Source organism: Halichoerus grypus, chromosome 5, assembly GCF_964656455.1.
Source record: "Halichoerus grypus chromosome 5, mHalGry1.hap1.1, whole genome shotgun sequence".
Lineage (NCBI taxonomy): Eukaryota > Metazoa > Chordata > Mammalia > Carnivora > Phocidae > Halichoerus > Halichoerus grypus.
In genome coordinates this window covers 171510291-171527157 of record NC_135716.1, presented here as the reverse complement: position 1 = coordinate 171527157, position 16867 = coordinate 171510291, and the positions used below count along the sequence as shown (strand labels likewise).

Genomic DNA, 16867 nt, shown 5'->3' with positions numbered 1-16867 from the left:
TAGGAGACACCTGATCGCTGCCTGGTTGAAGGCTCTTCCTTCTAGCAAACACAAACAACTAGAATTTATGGGAGACAATGGGAGGGGGCATGTGGGAGGGCTGGGGATGGAGGTAAACAAAACAAAACAAAAGGAAAGGCTTCACTCAGGTGGCTGGCTTCCCTCTCTGTTCTGCACCTGACCTTGCAATGAGGTGAAGTTAACTGCCCTTGGCTGGCTCTGCTTGAAAACTCAAGGGGCCCCCGGGTGCCTAGCAACAACCTGACTGCCCAGAATGGTGATTTAGAAGCTGGGTGTGTCTCCTGGGCAGGAAGCCACCCACACCACCAAAGCGGCCAGGGCCTCCCCTTCACTTCCTCTGAGCCCAAACTCCGCCTCCAAGTGGGGCCTGTCTTGGCACAAATTGGAGGTTCTGCCGAAGATAACTCCAGCGGTTATGAAGTGTGTGATCTCAGACCAAGTCGTGTCACTTCCCTGAGCTTCAGCTCCCACACCTGTCTTGTTCCTGTCTTATTCCCAGCGAGGGTCACCCTCCCGCAGCACCGGAAGCACAGAAACATCCAGTAGATGCTAATGTAGCTGAATCTGCCCAGTTAGGGGAAGATTCAGTTAGTGATTCTTTCTCAGGTGACCCTTTGATCTTGTTCTTTTCTTCTGAGCCCCTCTCTTGAACTCTCCATCTTCCCATTTCTAATTTCTACACATTAAATCCTGTTCTTAGCTTCTCATTTCTTCCATCCCATTTCTCTGCTTTTTTCTTTTTAAGATCTTATTTTTTTTTCCACACCCAACGTGGGGCTCGAACTCACAACCCCGAGATCAAGAGTGGCACGTTCCACCGACTGAGCCAGCCAACTGCCCCTCTTTGCTTTTCTTATCCTCAGCCATTAAAGCTCACCATCAAGACTCACAAATACTCTATACCTCTTTAAAAATCACAAGTGTTGGGCGCCTGGGTGGCTCAGTTGGTTGAGCAACTGCCTTCGGCTCAGGTCATGATCCTGGAGTCCCTGGATCGAGTCCCGCATCGGGCTCCCTGCACGGCAGGGAGTCTGCTTCTCCCTCTGACCCTCCCCCCTCTCATGTGCTCTCTCTCTCTCTCTCATTCTCTCTGTCTCAAATAAATAAATAAAATCTTAAAAAAAAAAAAAATAAAAAATAAAAATCACAAGTGTTTTGGTTTTTAGGCCAATACTATTGCTAAGGTGACCTTTAATTTTTTTTAAGTTTAAGTATAACATGCATCTTGGAAATTGTATGAGTGGATGAATTTGTACAAAGTGAGCATATCCCCATAACCACGGTCCAGATGAAGGTGCAGAGTGTAGCCAGCAGCCCAGGAGTCTCCCTCAGGCCCTTTCCTAGTCTTCAATCTCCTGAAAGGTAAGCTATTGTGATTTCTACTACCATAGAGTAGTGTTGCCTGTTTCCGAACCAAATGGGATCACACAGTGTATACCCTCTCGTGTTTGTTTTCTTGTGTTCAACATTATGTCGATGAGATTCATCTACCTCTTGAGCCTCCTGCTTTTCCATGCCTGCGTACCTGGACATGCCTGTTCTTTCTGCCAGTGGTCAGCACGCCCCACCCTGGCCTGGCCAGCCTGTGCTGGTTCTCTAGATTTAGATCAGACCTCACTCCTTTGGGAAACCGTTCCTTATCGGCTCTGGGTTTGAATTTCAGCTCTTCCACCTGCCAGCTATATGACTTTAGGCAAGTGGTACTAACCTCTTCATGCCTCATTTTTGTTGAAGGTAATAATTTCTATGTTCCAGAATTCTTGTGAATTTCAAGTGAGATGATACATATTAAATACTTAGAACAATGCCTGGAGCATAGGAAGCACTTAGTAAACATTAACTCTTTTTTTTTTTTTTAAGATTTTATTTATTTATTTATTTTTTTAAAGATTTTATTTATTTATTTGAGAGAGAGAGAGAATGAGAGAGAGCACATGAGAGGGGGGAGGGTCAGAGGGAGAAGCAGACTCCCCGCCGAGCAGGGAGCCCGATGCGGGACTCGATCCAGGGACTCCAGGATCATGACCTGAGCCGAAGGCAGTCGCCTAACCAACTGCACCACCCAGGCGCCCCAAGATTTTATTTATTTATTTGACAGGTAGAGACATAGTGAGAGAGGGAACACAAGTAGGGGGAGTGGGAGAGGGAGAAGCAGCCTTCCCGCCAAGCAGGGAGCCCGATGTGGGGCTCGATCCCCGAACTCTGGGACCATGACCTGAGCCAAAGGCAGATGCTTAATGACTGAGCCACCCAGGCGTCCCAAACATTAAGTATAACTCTTATGCTTTTCTTTTTTTTTCTTCTGCTTTTCTTTGATTCTCCTAGATACTTGTACAAACCCTTGTCCTAGCACTTGTTTTGATTATTGTTTGTCTCACCATGAGACCTTAGCTCCTTGAGTAGAGATTATGTCTTCATTCACTGTATTTCTTCAACAGGTAATTATTAAGTATATACTACATTCTAGCACTGAGGGTACAGTGGTGAAAGAAGCCCTTGAATTTACTGAGTCTGGGAGAGACAGTAAGAATACTAAAGGGTGAGATCATTTTGGAGAATGATAAGGCTATGAAAGAAAGAAAACAGCGTGGTATGGTAGTGGGTTGGAACTGCTACTCTAAGCTGGGTGGGGAGGAGGTCTTCTTAAAGAGTTGCTATTTGAGCAAAGATGTGCAGGATGAAAAGGAGCAGGCTCACGCAGAGCAGGAGTGCTCAGGGCAGCAAGTGCAAAGGCCCTGAGGCAGGCATAGTAAGCTCAGTTCTGTCTGAGGAATGACAAAGAAGGCAGCATGACTGGAGTCCAGTGAGTGAGTGCATAGTTCTGAGGACTTTGGAGAGGTGGACAAGAGCCAGGAGAAGCCATTGAAGAGGTTAATCAGGAGGATATCAGTATCTTCGCATCCAAGGTGCCTAGCACGTAATACACTCACTAACTGTTGAATATTGGTCACAACAGGCCCATGACCAATTGGTTCACGTGAACGAGTCTCAGATCATTTTCAAATTAAAAACTTCATCACCATACCATGTGCCTCTGGGTTCTTACCCAAACCTACCAGTGCAGATGGAGTTGCTCAGTCATTTCTAGACTTTCCTCTCCCCTGTCCTATCTCATGCACCCTTCTTCAGTGACCCAGATTGTCTCCACCAGAGATGGTAACAGAGATGAAGGAGGCAAGCCTGGGCCAGTTAGAGAAAAGGCAGGTAGAAAACAGGTTTGGTCAGTTCCTCTCCCTTCTCTGACTCCAAGAAGGGTCCAGGTCCCTGGGCAAGCGTAATGATGTGGCACAAAGTGGAAGAGGGAGGCTGAGCAGCAGGAGGGGCTCAGAGGGTCCCTGAGTTGGAGCTGATGGAGTAGAGCTGCAGCTGCAGCAGTCCTAGCCCCTCACAGCATGACAGGCCAGATTGGGAGCACATCTGGAGTCCTAGCAGCAGACTGGGGCTACTGGGATGGCCTGAGCCATGACCATGACCAGCCAGTCGAGGGGAAGACCTAGCTGGTAAATCAGGAGGGAAGGGTAGGCTTGCCTCTTAGTGATAGGAATTTACACAACAGCAACCCTTTAGTTACAACAGTGAGACTATTTTTGTTCATTTCCAACCTTTATTTTTGTGAAATATTACACATGAGGAAAAGCACATAAAACAAATATATAGTACAACGAATGATTATAAAGCAGACATCCATGTAATCATCACTGAGGTCATGAAAGAGACCACTGCCAACACCCCCCACCCCCAATCTCTTCCAGATTACAAACTCCTTTAGAAGCTACCAGCAGTCGGATTTTTATAATAATCACCTCCTTGCTTTTTCTTTATAGTTTTATTGCCTATGAATCACATGGAAAGTCTTTTTTTTTTTTCACATGGAAAGTCTTAAATTGGAACTTTCTCATGTAAATCCTATGACTGAAGACCACAAAGGAGAGCCTCTTTAATGTGGATCCTCATCTTCTTGAGTAAATCTTGGCAGGCCCTGGGGAAATGGTGGTGGATTTGCGGTCTTCAGCATTTGGCAGAGAATGCTGTTTTGAGGCTTCTCTCCCTCAAAATGTTTAAGGCACCTGAAGAGCACTGTGAGGGGTGCAAAAATGCACCCCAAGCTGAGCCCGCCCCTGGGAGCTTACAGTAGGGCCGAGAAAGCATGGATAAACATGACAGGACAGGGTGAGGGCCTGAAGAAATCCTCAGGTGAGGACGCCTGGGTGGCTCAGTCGTTGGGCGTCTGCCTTCGGCTCAGGTCATAATCCCGGGGTCCTGGGATCGAGCCCCGCATCGGGCTCCCTGCTCCACAGGAAGCCTGCTTCTCCCTCTCCCACTCCCCCTGCTTGTGTTCCTGCTCTCGCTATCTCTCTCTCTGCAAATATATAAATAAAATCTTTAAAAAAAAAAAGAAATCCTCAGGTGGATGCTGTGGGAGTTCCGAAGAAGCAGAGATTACTTTAGCAGCCAGAAGCAGAGCAGGCTTTGTGGAAAAAGTGGCAGTATGCTCATTCATGCATTATTTAGCAAACATTTTTGAGGGCTGGCAATGTGCCAGGAAATTAGGTAAAAGGATACAAAAATGAATATGATAAGATCCCTGCCTGCTCATGGCTTAATGGTTTAGTTAGCACAGATACAAATGATTTTAATATAGTATGCTTTATTTATTTATTTATTTATTTATTTATTTATTTTTTTTTTTTTTAAAGATTTTATTTATTTATTCATGAGAGAGAGAGAGAGGCAGAGGGAGAAGCAGGCTCCCAAGGAGCAGGGAGCCCGATGCGGGACTCGATCCCAGGACCCTGAGATCATGACCTGAGCCGAAGGCAGACGCTTAACCATCTGAGCCACCCAGGCGCCCTAATATAGTATGCTTTAAATACACAGTGTAATAGGAATGATGGGTTGCCTGGGGTTGTCAGGCAAGGCTTAGGAGCTGAGGTCCTCACTAATCCTTGAAGGAGAGAAGAATAGGACTTTGGCAGATAGGGAAGGGAACTGCTGGATCTGCAGAAGCAGAGGTGGGAAAGGACACAAGGTCAGTGTTGGCAAAAGGTACAGTTTAGGGGCACCTGGGTGGCTCAGTCGTTAAGCGTCTGCCTTCGGCTCAGGTCATGATCTCAGGGTCCTGGGATCGAGCCCCACATCGGGCTCCCTGCTCGGCGGGAAGCCTGCTTCTCCCTCTCCCACTCCCCCTGCTTCTGTTCCCTCTCTCGCTGTGCCTCTCTCTGTCAAATAAATAAATAAAATCTTTAAAAAAAAAAAAAAAAAGGTACAGTTTATGGTGAGAAGGAGAGTGGGACTTGATAGGTAGCATGGATGAGCGGGAAAGGTGTTCTAGGCAAGGGGAACAGCATGAGCAGGGACATGGAGGCAAGAAATCATGATACCGGGGCGCCTGGGTGGCTCAGTTGGTTGAGCGACTGCCTTCGGCTCAGGTCATGATCCTGGAGTCCCTGGATCGAGTCCCGCATCGGGCTCCCTGCTCAGCGGGGAGCCTGCTTCTCCCTCTAACCCTACCCCCTCTCATGTACTCTCTCTCTCTCTCATTCTCGCTCTCTCAGATAAATAAATAAATCTTTAAAAAAAAAAAAAAGAAATCATGGTACCTACATGCACGATACTAGGTAATTCAGTCTTGCTGCAGCACACACATATAAGATGTGTGATGGAAGGTGTGATGGTTAATTTTAAATGTCAACTTGACTGGGCCACAGGGGCCCAGATACTGGGTTGAACATTATTCTGGGTGTGCCTGTCTGTGAGGGTGTTTTGGGATAAGATTAACATTTGAATTGGTAGACCACATAAAGTAGATTGCACTCCCTAATGTGGTGGGCCTCATCCAAGCAGTAGAAGGCCTGACTAGAACAAAAAAGACTGACGTTCTGTCGAGTAACAGAGATTTTTCCTGGCTTTGGACTCAAACATTGGCTCTTCCAGGGTCTTGAGCCTGCTGACTGTTGGACTGCCACTGAAACATCAGTTCTTGTTCTCAGGCCTGAGGACTTGGACTGGACCCATACCATCAGTTCTCTTGAGTCTCAGCTTGTTGACTCACGATATAGATCTTGGAACCTATCAACCTCTATAATTGTGTGAGTCAATTCCTTTGAATAAATCTTTTTAGATTTAAAAATATATATTTATTTGTCAGAGAGAGAGAGTGCACAAGCAGGGGGAGCAGCAGGAGAGGGAGAAGCAGGCTCCCCGCTTCCTGCTGAGCAAGGAGCCCAATGTGGGACTCGATCCCAGGACCCTGGGATCATGACCCGAGCCAAAGGCAGACACTTAACTGACTGAGCCACCTAGGCATCCCAGAATAAATCTTTTTAGATAGATAGATACAAACCAATACAGATCAATCTCTCTCTCCCATTCCTCCTCCCCCTCCCCCTGTTCCTCCCGTTGCCTCTATTCCTCTGGACAACCCTGACCAATACAGAAGGGAAAGGGAAATAACTTTGGAAAGGCAAGCTGGTGCCAGATCACAGAGGACACAGAATGCCTGGCTAAAGGACTTTGAATTTTATTTTGAAGGCAAAGGAAAAAACACTGGGGTTCCTGAGCGGGAAGCTGACTTAATAGGAGCTGAGATCTAGGAAGGCAAAGGTTGTGCTGTATAAAATGAATTAAAACAGAGATTATCAAAGGAAGCCTCTAGAAATGGGACATTAACTTTGCAGGTGTGGGACCTCTGATGCAGAAAGGCTGGGAGCCCCTGGATGTACAAGGGTGCAGGGGCCCAAAGCAGATAGAGGCACAGCGGAACCCGAAGCAGGGGGGAACTGCAGACGGCATCAGTGGCGCTGATGGGACTTGTGAGTAACTGGAAGTTTGGAAATTTGGCGGTGGGATTAGGGGCTGGAGGAAGTAGAGATTTGGGTACCATCTAGAAGGTGGTGTCAAGTACCACACTGGGGCGCACATGGAGGGGTGGGGTGGCTGAATCTTGCAGTTGCAAGTGACAGGAACCCACTCAACCTGGCTCAGGAAGGAGAGGGAATTTATCAGCTAATGTGACTGAAAACTGAAGTAAGACTAGATCCAAGGGCTCGAACAATGCCGGTGGGCCTTGGTTTGACTGTTTCTTTCTCTCTGCTCCCTTTTTGCCCTCTGGTGTGGTCTTCTCAGGCAGTTTCTCTCCTTGCAGTGGGAAGATGGCCGCCAGCAGGGCCATGGTGACATCCAGCCCTCCGCGGAGAGATTCATCAACTGGACAGTTCTGATCAAAGTTCCAGAACTGAATCTCACTGGTTCTCATCGGGTCATATGCCCATCGCTGAAATGCTGCTAGAATTCTCTGATTGGCTAAGCCCGGGTCACGTGTCTATCCCTGCACCTAGGGGTGGAGCCATTTCCTCTAGAGCCACAGGAATTGAGAATTGGGGTCAGGGGCTGCTGCAGGAATGGAAGTGGTGATACCAGAAGGAGGAATGGACGCCGGGCTGGTAACCACAGGAGAAGGGGAGCTGGAGACCCATGGGCTGTTCCTGCCGTTAGTATGAGGCAGCCGCCAACGGAGGGGCAGTGGGGAGGAGGCCCTAGGGAGTCTGGGGTCTAGGCTGGCCGCAAGGGAAGGGGTAGACTGGGGTCTAGTAGTAACGCTCCTGTCTTTTGGGGCTGTGAAAAGGTTGGGGAGGACCATTTTGACAAAAACCTGACAAGAGAAAAGACAAATTGCTAAGTGAGTCCTTGTTCTCAGAATAAAGGCAGGAAAAGCCAAGCGGTTGGGTGACACCCATCAAGATATTGCTGCTCATGGAAAGGGCAGGTATTGTCTGGGGACATTCATGGGATTGTGAGAGGGGATGAAAGAAAGGTCACTGCCAACTGGCCTTGCAGAGGGAGAAAACACAACCATTTTTCCTCAAGTTTAAAAAACCAAGCTGATGCATTTTACAATAGTCAAAAAGTTACAGTAACCGAAAACAACCTAAATTCCAATAGTAGATTGATTAGATTGTAATGCCCATACAGTAGAATATGACCTTTAAAAACGATGTTTCATTTGAGATGGAAAGATATTTACAATGTAGTTTTGAAAGAGAAAAACAAGACAGTTTTTGTGCAATTAATGTGTATACACCTCTCTCCATCTCTATGTATCTGGAAAGATGTACACCAAAATGTTAATATTTTGTATCAGTAGGGATAGGACCACAGCTGAAGCTTATCATCTGATTTCTCTATAATCACCTTCTGGGTAGTATGATCAATTAGAGCCAGCCCCTTGAGTCCAAGTCCCAACTCTGCCACTGCCTGGTTTGGCAACTTTGGGCAAGTTCCTTAACACTTCTGAGCCTCAGTTCATTCACCAATAAATGGTAATGGTTCTTAACTGATAGAGTAGTTGTGAGCATACATTAGCTACTATTACATGCAAAACTGTTAGCAACATGCTTATAGTAAACACTCAAACATGTAGTTATTCTTCTTGTGCAATTGAAAAACTCAGAAGAAAATATATCAGATGTATTGGAAATAGGTGTCTTTCTTGGCCAAATAGCTGTGGTAGTCACCAATAAATGAAGTATTATTAAGATAAGCGATTTTCCTGTAACACTGGGAAACATCTGAGACTAAGATTGAGAGTTCCTATTCTCCCAAAGCCTGCGCACTAGCAGGGAAGACAGATGATAAACAGGTGCTGTGAGGATAGGGTGATCAGGAAGGCAGTGACATTTGAGGGTTGAGAGCCAACCAAAGGCTGCTGAAGAAGAGGAAGCCAGGGGAAACAGTGCGAGGCCTTGTAGCAGGGAGGAAGTCCCGGAACCAAAAGACTGCCGAAGTGACTGGAGCGAGGGACAGTGTGGTGTAGGCAGATGAGAAGCGTGGCGCGCCACGAAGGACCCAATGCAGGCCTGGGAGGGGGTGGTCTCAGGCAAGTCATTGCCCGCAAGCAAGTCAAAGCCTCCGTCTCTTTTTTTTTTTTAGCCTCCGTCTTTTTTTGCAAAATAGGGATGATAATACTTTGCCTCAGAAGGTTGAAAGGAACAAAAGCATTGTTAGTGGCAGCGCTTTGCAAATAACTGTAGCAAACACAACCGTCGGAGAACGAGGTGCAAAGCTTAGCACCGAACTAGCGAGCCGAGCCGGTCGGCGCGTGCGCGATAACCGGCCAGAGCCGGGGCGGGGGATGAACTCGGGCCCCGCCTCCAACCGTTCCGCCTGGACTCGCCTCCGGGCCCCGCCCACTTCCGCGGGCACCCAACCCTGCGTCTCCTGCGTGCTGACGTCAGGCGCGTGCCCCTGTCCGGCAGCCGAGGAGACCCCGCGCAGTGCTGCCAACGCCCCGGCGGAGAAGCTGAGGTGAGTGCGGGGCCCGAGGCTCCCCGCGGGAGCGGCTCCCCCACCGTTCCGTCCCCGCCGCGCGGTCCCCGGCCTCTCCCCGTCCGTGGGGACACCCCGCCTCTGGGATCCCGGGAACCCTGGGAGTGCGGGGCGCGGGGAAGGGTGTCCGACTCGCGCGGCGCCGTCCGGGGAGCGCGGGTCCGGGTTCTGTCGGGGAGCGGAGGGGAGAGGGTGGCGGCGGGGCAGGCGGGGGCGCTCGGCCGCCGAGAGGGGCGCGGCCCCGGCGCGGGGTGCCGACCTGAGGGCGCGGGCGGGGCCGGGCTGTCACCGGGAGCGGCGGAAGTAAGGGGTCACACCCATCCCGGCCGCCTGGGGCCCCCTCCCCCCCGGCCCGGCCCCGCGGGCTCCGAGGACGGGTGGCGGGCCGGGGCACGGAGGGCCGGGGCCGCGGAGCCGCTCGCGGGTGGCTCGGGCTCCCGGGCCGGGTCTGTCCCCTGTGCCCCGGCTTGGACTTCCTGCTTCTCCGGGCGCCGCCGCGGACATTTTGCGGCGGGCGGGGGGGAGGGGAGCGGAATCGTAGCGCGACGGGGAAGTGGCGGCCGGGGAGGGGGCGGCTCGCGGACTGCCCCGGGCTGTGCCTGCGACGCGCTTCCCTCCGCAGCCCCGCGGCCCGGCGCGCGTCTGGCGGGCCGGGTCGCTGTTTCTCCAGGCTCCTTTATTCCGGCCTTAGATTGAGTTCCTAGCACCATTTCCGTTTGCTTCTCCAATTCTCCTTGCTTATTCAGCTGAAGCTTCCCTTTCAGGGAGTTACCTAACCACCTCTCGAAACTGTCGTTCTGCCGCTTGCTTAATTCCTCTTATAAGGGTGAAATTTTCTTTGTTCATTTGTTTTTTCCTCCCCTTTAAGTCCAAGAGAAATGCAGTGTGGAGGATTACGTCATCTCAATATAAGGGGTGAGAGTTTTAACTCCTACAAGTCAGGGACTCACCGAATGAAGACAGCGTTTTGCAGCCTCAGTTGGGCACTCAGTGGCACATCCTGCCTGCTTCCCAACGCATCGTGTTCATAGACGATCCTTTGAAATCTTTTGGCTGTCTCAAAGGCATCTAAAAGCCAGGAAGGTTTAAAATCTCAAGATTAGCTTGTGCCAGGGATAAGACAGCATCTACAGCCACTTGTGCAGGCAGTAACTTTAAAGATCCCGTTGCAGTCCAATGAAGTGATTTGTGAGAGCATTTCTTTGGTCAAAATGACTTTCAGACTGTTTAACTTCTCCCTTACGACTTAACTGATGCACGGTACAGACCTAAGTTGGCTCACGTGCGCTTTTTGTGGCAAGGGTGTGGTGGAAAGAGAATCAGTTCATTTTAGGCCTTACCTTTGCTTGCTAGATAATTTAATTTTATGATTAAAAACGAATTTCGGATTTTTAACCAAAAACACTTAAGTAACATTTTCAGACTTTTGGGATCACAGTATTTGTTCCCCAGAATATTACATACATCCCCAATTGTATATCCTTCATTGATTACAGGGTTATAGCACAGAAAAATGTTAGCATTGTAAAGCAAATGAGATCCCATTGTGTAATGGCATTGTAATAAGGGTAGTTCATGTTGGAACAAGTACTTTCTTATTGTTTCTCTTGTGTGTAGAGAGAACATTGCTTGTTAAGAAACACTTAAAAGAAGTGGTAGGTTTAAATCAACTTTTTGTGGTGTGTAAGGTGTTGTAGATGATTGGATAGGTATTGAGCTTGAATCTTCTGAAATACATCTGTCATAATGTGGTATTTTGTTTTAAAAACACTCCCTGCTGCCTTATTTCTTGAGACTTCTACATTTAAGAAGTTTAAATATACATACATCAATTTGCGTCTTTCCTTTTAAAATATAGCAGAATGGTTTAAATTTACAGTTTTTAAACTGAGGCAAGGAGATAAGAGATTGATAGTTAACTGAGTATTAAAAATGAGCTGTTTTCTAGTAATTTCTTCAAGACCCGGAAGGTATCACATCCTCTTAAAATGTTTTCTGATACTAACCAAAACCTGTATTCAGTTAAACTTAAGTTTTTTGTGAATCTAAGGCCCATGTTACAGCAGCGGAGGTCAGCGGGCTTAAATCAAACGTCTGTAAAATTCTTAAAGCCCAACGAGACCAAATCTTGACATTTTCTGTAATTTCAAGATTGGTTTTCCTTTATTCAGATACTTTTTCTGCTTAGAAAAGCATTTGGTCTATTAGAAAAGCATTTCTAGTTATTTTTAAGATGGTTACACTAATAAAATGTTTTGATTCAAGAGCTGTCACATTTGGAAAACTTTGAAGTATAATTTATTGTGCCTGTCTGGGAGTAGTATTTATAGGCATTTTTGGGAGTAAAAGTCAGATTGTCCTTTTATTTCTAGATACATTTTAGATGCATTTCTTTAGTGTTTTTAGGGTCTTTTTGAGAGGATAAGGAACACAGTGAGAAGCACTTCAGTCTATAAGGGTTAAGGAGGGATTACTATTTTGTTAACTTACGTCCCATGAATAGTTCCATGTATCCTCCTATATTAAAGGGCTTCATTCTAGGCTTTTATGATAATGCCTTATTCATTGTTCTCTTTCAGAACTATTAGTGTCCCCCACCAGAATGTAAGTGATATGAGGGTGGGACTTTGACCTGGCATGGTCACCCCTGTATCCCTAGCACCTAGAATAGTGCCAGATACATAGTAGGTCTCAAGAAATGTTTGTCAAATGAATGAATTTGATGATGTCTGAGGGTTAACGTTTTCTCTTTCTGCATATTCCATAGGCTTGTTTACTGTATTTCCTGAGACTTGTGCTTGGGCAGCCACATCCGTATTCAGTCTCATTGCAGTGATGATTACTAATCTACTCTTGCCTGATCTTATCCATCTGTTTAGTCCAGTGTCTTCCATAGCTGTACTGTCTGGACTGTTCACCATCGCTTAGAAAGTTTTTTCTGATGACCAGTTCTTATTTAGACTTTAATGTTTGCTTCTTTCCTCTCTTTCTTTTGTTTGCTATGGCAGCTTATTTTTGCCACTTTTTCCACTTTGCTCAACAGTATCAAATTCCTGGTCATGTTATGCTTTGTCCCTTACCAGTTTCTACTTTTAGTTACTCATCCTTTCAGTCCAAAATATTTTTGTTAAAGCAGTTTTCATTACTTATTATTTCAGTTATGTTTGCTACTGCTTCTATTATAATTCTTGGATGTTAAAACTCTTCTTCCCTAGTTGGCCCTGGGACATTGGTCTCAGAATGCTTATTGCATGAAGTTAAACCAGGTGTTTGTTGTTGTTGTTGTTGTTGTTTTTAATTTTTTTAGGATTTTATTTTTAAGTAATCTCTATACCCAGTGTGGAGCTCGAACTTACAACCCCAAGATCAAGAGTTGCACACTCTACCGATTGAGCCAGCCAGGCACCCCATGAAACCAGGTGTTTTCCTCCTTTAAAAAAATATTGTAGGGGCGCCTGGGTGGCTCAGTCGGTTAAGCATCTGATTCTTGATTTTGGCTCAGATCATGATCTCAGGGTGGTGAGATTGAGCCACATGTGGGGCTCCGCGGTCGGTGCTCGGTCTGCTTCAGATTCTCTCTCCCTCTACCCCTTCTCCCTCTCTCATGAATGCACGCTCTCTCTCTCAGATAGATAAAATAAAACATTACAAAAAATACTGTAGAGAAATATTTATCACATATTTAGCTATTATTAGCTGAAGTCCAAAATAGTTTCTAATATAGGAAAAAACTGTATATTGTTAAGTCCTGGGATTCACCAATAATTGGCCATTGGTCACCTCTGTTGCTCACTCAGCTCTTTAACTCGTGCATCATTTTCTCCAAAAGTAAGCCATCCTGATTTGCCATTTTATTTTATTTATTTATTTATTTATTTATAAAGATTATTTATTTATTTATTTGACAGAGAAAGACACAGCTAGAGAGGGAATACAGGCAGGGGGAGTGGGAGAGGGAGAAGCAGGCTTCCCGCGGAGCAGGGAGCCTGACGCGGGGCTGGCTCCCAGGACCCTGGGATCATGACCTGAGCCCAAGGCAGATGCTTAACGACTGAGCCACCCAGGCACCCCGTGATTTGCCATTTTAATTCTGCTCTCTTGGGAGCTGTACTACTAGTATCATAATTAAAGGTGTAGACTCTGGAACCAGACTGCCTGGGTTCAAATCCTGCATTTACTATCTATGTGCAGTCTAAGTAATGTCTTTGTGACTCAGGTTTACCTTCTGTAAAACAGGGCCCGCAATAGTCCCTACCTCACAGTGTTGTTATGAGAATCAAATCAGTTAATCTGTGTGAAGTATTTAAGACAATTCACTGGCACATACTAAGTGCTCTATAGATGTTTGTTCTTGTTATTATTACAACCTCTCTCAGGCCCTCATGTTTGAGAAGCTGGGTTTCCCCCCCAAATCAAAATTAAAACAAATTTTTTTTCAAATCAAAATTTTAACCACCCCTCCCCCAGATTAATATCATGAAACCATAAAAATTATTAAATGAAGTGGAGATTGTTACCTGCTTTAAGTTTTTGTCTACTATCTTAACGAGTGTTACATAAACAAGGGTGTAAAGTCAAATACAGTGTGTGGACTCTGGACCGGCAGCATAAGATCACCTTGGAGTTCCATCCCAGTCCCACTGAATCAGAATCTGCATTTTAACAAGACACCCACATGATTTTTATGCACATTAAAGTTTGAAGCATCCTCTTTAGACTGCTAGAGTGATGTCTTAAGGAATTTCAGAAACAGCAGTTGGGTGCTTTATTTTTATTTTTCCTCCTACTTAAGTATGAACTGGTTTCTTTTAGGCACTGTAGCAGTATGTATTGCAACGATCCTAATCTGAAAGTGGGTGAAACCGGTTTGGCTTTTAAAGAAGTGAGTTATAGTGTCTTGCGTATTGTGTAGAATCGCCTCATGTCTGTGCTCACTATCAGGAATGCAGAGTTCTTAAAGTACTGTTTACCGCTTAGTACTAACTAATCTTAAGTTCTAGTTTAGAATATCAGTTACACTTTTGAACTCAAATGACGTTTTATTGAAAACATTGTTATGAAGGATAATTCCTGTAATTGTTGGTTATGAAAACAGGTGAACTACAAAGCTGGCATTTAGCTGGTGAAATATAACAAATCTTTTCTGTTTTCTTTCCTGAAATAAACCATATTTCTAATCTCAAGGGAAAATATTGATAACTAAAATCTAGTCTTATTTAGCTACCATCCTTTTTTTAAAGGACTAGATTGAATTTTTCTCTAATAACTTTTCCTTAAACTGTTTGGTGTAGGAGAAATCCACCAGTACTATCCTTGTGCAGTATATGCTTTAGAGTAGTGTTTCCTAATCCTTTTCAAATCAAGGCAGATGTAGAAAAGTATTCATATGCCACACTGAAGTGAATGGATGAGACTCCTCTTGGCTGGCTAGACATGTTGCAGACCCCAGGAGAGCTGGGGGAGCAGTGTCTCAGGCACTCTTGTGTCCGTCCATTCTGTTTCAGGTGGCAGTATGAAGCCATCTAGTGTTGGATATTAAGGCACAGCCATCCTTTTCAGCTAAAAAGATTATGACTGCTGTTCCTTGTGGGAACAGAAGAGATTGAGAACAGAACAATGAAGAGAAAATGAAACCAGGGGGGAGAGATGGAGGTAGAATACAAGGAGGCTGTTAATTCTTGTTAAGGAGTATGAGAAGAAGATTCCTTATAGAAGAAAGCGTAAGTGAGGTTTCAGCCACAATCCATTTGTTTTGTTGATAGGCAGTTTAAGAGTATTTGTATATTTTGGTTTGCTTTGAAATCTGTTTAAAAGCCCATGAAGAGCTGGGGCGCCTGGGTGGCTCATTGGTTAAGTGTCTGCCTTTGGCTCAGGTCATGGTCCCAGGGTTCCAGGGAGCCTGCTTCTCCCTCTCCCCCTGCTTGTGCTCTCTCTCTTTCTGTTGCTCTCTAATAAATGAATAAAATCTTAAAATAAATAAAATCTTAAAAATAAAAACAGATGAAGGGGCGCCTGCGTGGCTCAGTCGTTAAGCGTCTGCCTTCGGCTTAGGTCATGATCCCACATCGGGCTCTCTGCTCAGCGGGAAGCCTGCTTTTCCCTCTCCCACTCCTCCTGTTTGTGTTCCCTCTCTCACTGTCTCTCTCTCTCTGTCAAATAAATAAATAAAATCTTTATAAAAAAACAGATGAAGAGGAATGAGAAGTAATTCAATAAAGTTTCTTAGCAAGTAATTGTTGGTATTTGTGGGATTTTCATTATACAACCTATTTTTGTAGCAACTAGTACTTATTTCACTAGCTGAATGCTACTTGAGAGGAGCTTGATTTTAGAATCTTTTGAAGTGGAATTAAACCATCTATATATCACTCATTGATTCCCAGAAAACCATATTTTTATTATGGAATTTAAGATTAATGGGTTTTAAATAAGCTAGTAGATTTTATTTATTTTTAAAATATTTTATTTTTAGGGAGAGAGAGTGCAGCTGACCCTGGGGGGAGGGGCAGAGGCAGAAGGAGAGAGAGGGAATTTCAAGCAGAATCCGCGCTGAGCATGGAGCCTGACGCAGGGCTCAGTTTCACCACCCTGAGATCATGACCTAAACCAAAATCAACAGTCCAGCGCTCAACCAACTGAGCCACCCAGGCACCCCAAACTATTAGATTTTAGAATGTAAATTTTCATTTATCAGTTAACTAGAGAAAAAAAATGAATAGTTCTGTGAATATTAGAGTGCTAGGGTTTAAGTCAATATCTGATGCCCGCATTTGTTTCAGAAAGTGTCCAAATAGAATAAATAGTACAAAATATAAGCTATGGAAATGTTTGAATTATTTTAGGTCATATTATTTATTTGCTCTGGTCACCACGGGGTCAAAGCGAGTGTTAGATCATTCTGAGGGTTCCTAAACCAGTAGAAATGGGGGTAGGGGATAATTTTAATTTTAAGAGTAATGCCTGTGTTTTTCTAGTGTGTTTCGGAATACCTGAGGGATGTTTCCAGGGGGCGTGGCATCAAGTTGGAAACTGTAGTTATTATATCTCCATCTTGGGAATTCCTAATCTACATAAGTTTATTAAAGGTTCAGAAAAGTTAGGAGTCTGTTTAATTCAGTGTTTCTTAAACTTGTTTGATGGAGTCCTCCCTCCCCTTTTTTTTCCTGCTCCTTTAAAGTTTTGGGAAAATGAACTGGGAGGCATGGTGTCTGGTGGTTTATTAATCTCCATTAGATTCAAGGACTGTTGGTGTGGCCAAACAATGCTTGCTATGGATAGAAGAATGGGAACAATTTTCTCAAGTTCCTGAGGCACGTGAATGGTAGAGACAGAGACTTCAGCAGAGGCCATGGATGATCTGTTCTTGGTTTATTAAGCCCCACTCAAGAGGTGTTGCATAGAAATTGCTAATTTGCAATTTCTTGGGATTGAACCGAGTATGTTATATATAAAACACATCTTTGGGGTCTCTGGGCAAGTAGCTCCCTCTCAACTTAAAACTGGGGCAAGGCATTGGAAGGGA

At 45.3% G+C, this 16867-nt stretch overlaps 1 protein-coding gene across 4 annotated transcripts in view; it reads left to right on the top strand.

The window, feature by feature from the left end:
- The first annotated feature begins 9220 nt into the window (after window positions 1-9220).
- The window catches only part of CDC42 (cell division cycle 42), a 48232-nt gene continuing 40585 nt past the window's right edge, over window positions 9221-16867 (top strand). For 2 of the 4 annotated variants that reach the window (XM_078073678.1, XM_078073681.1), the window contains exon 1: window positions 9221-9324. The gene's annotated coding sequence lies outside the window, so the exon portion shown is untranslated. The remainder of the gene's footprint in view (window positions 9325-16867) is intronic. The other 2 variants (XM_078073680.1, XM_078073679.1) reach the window with 1 other exon arrangement.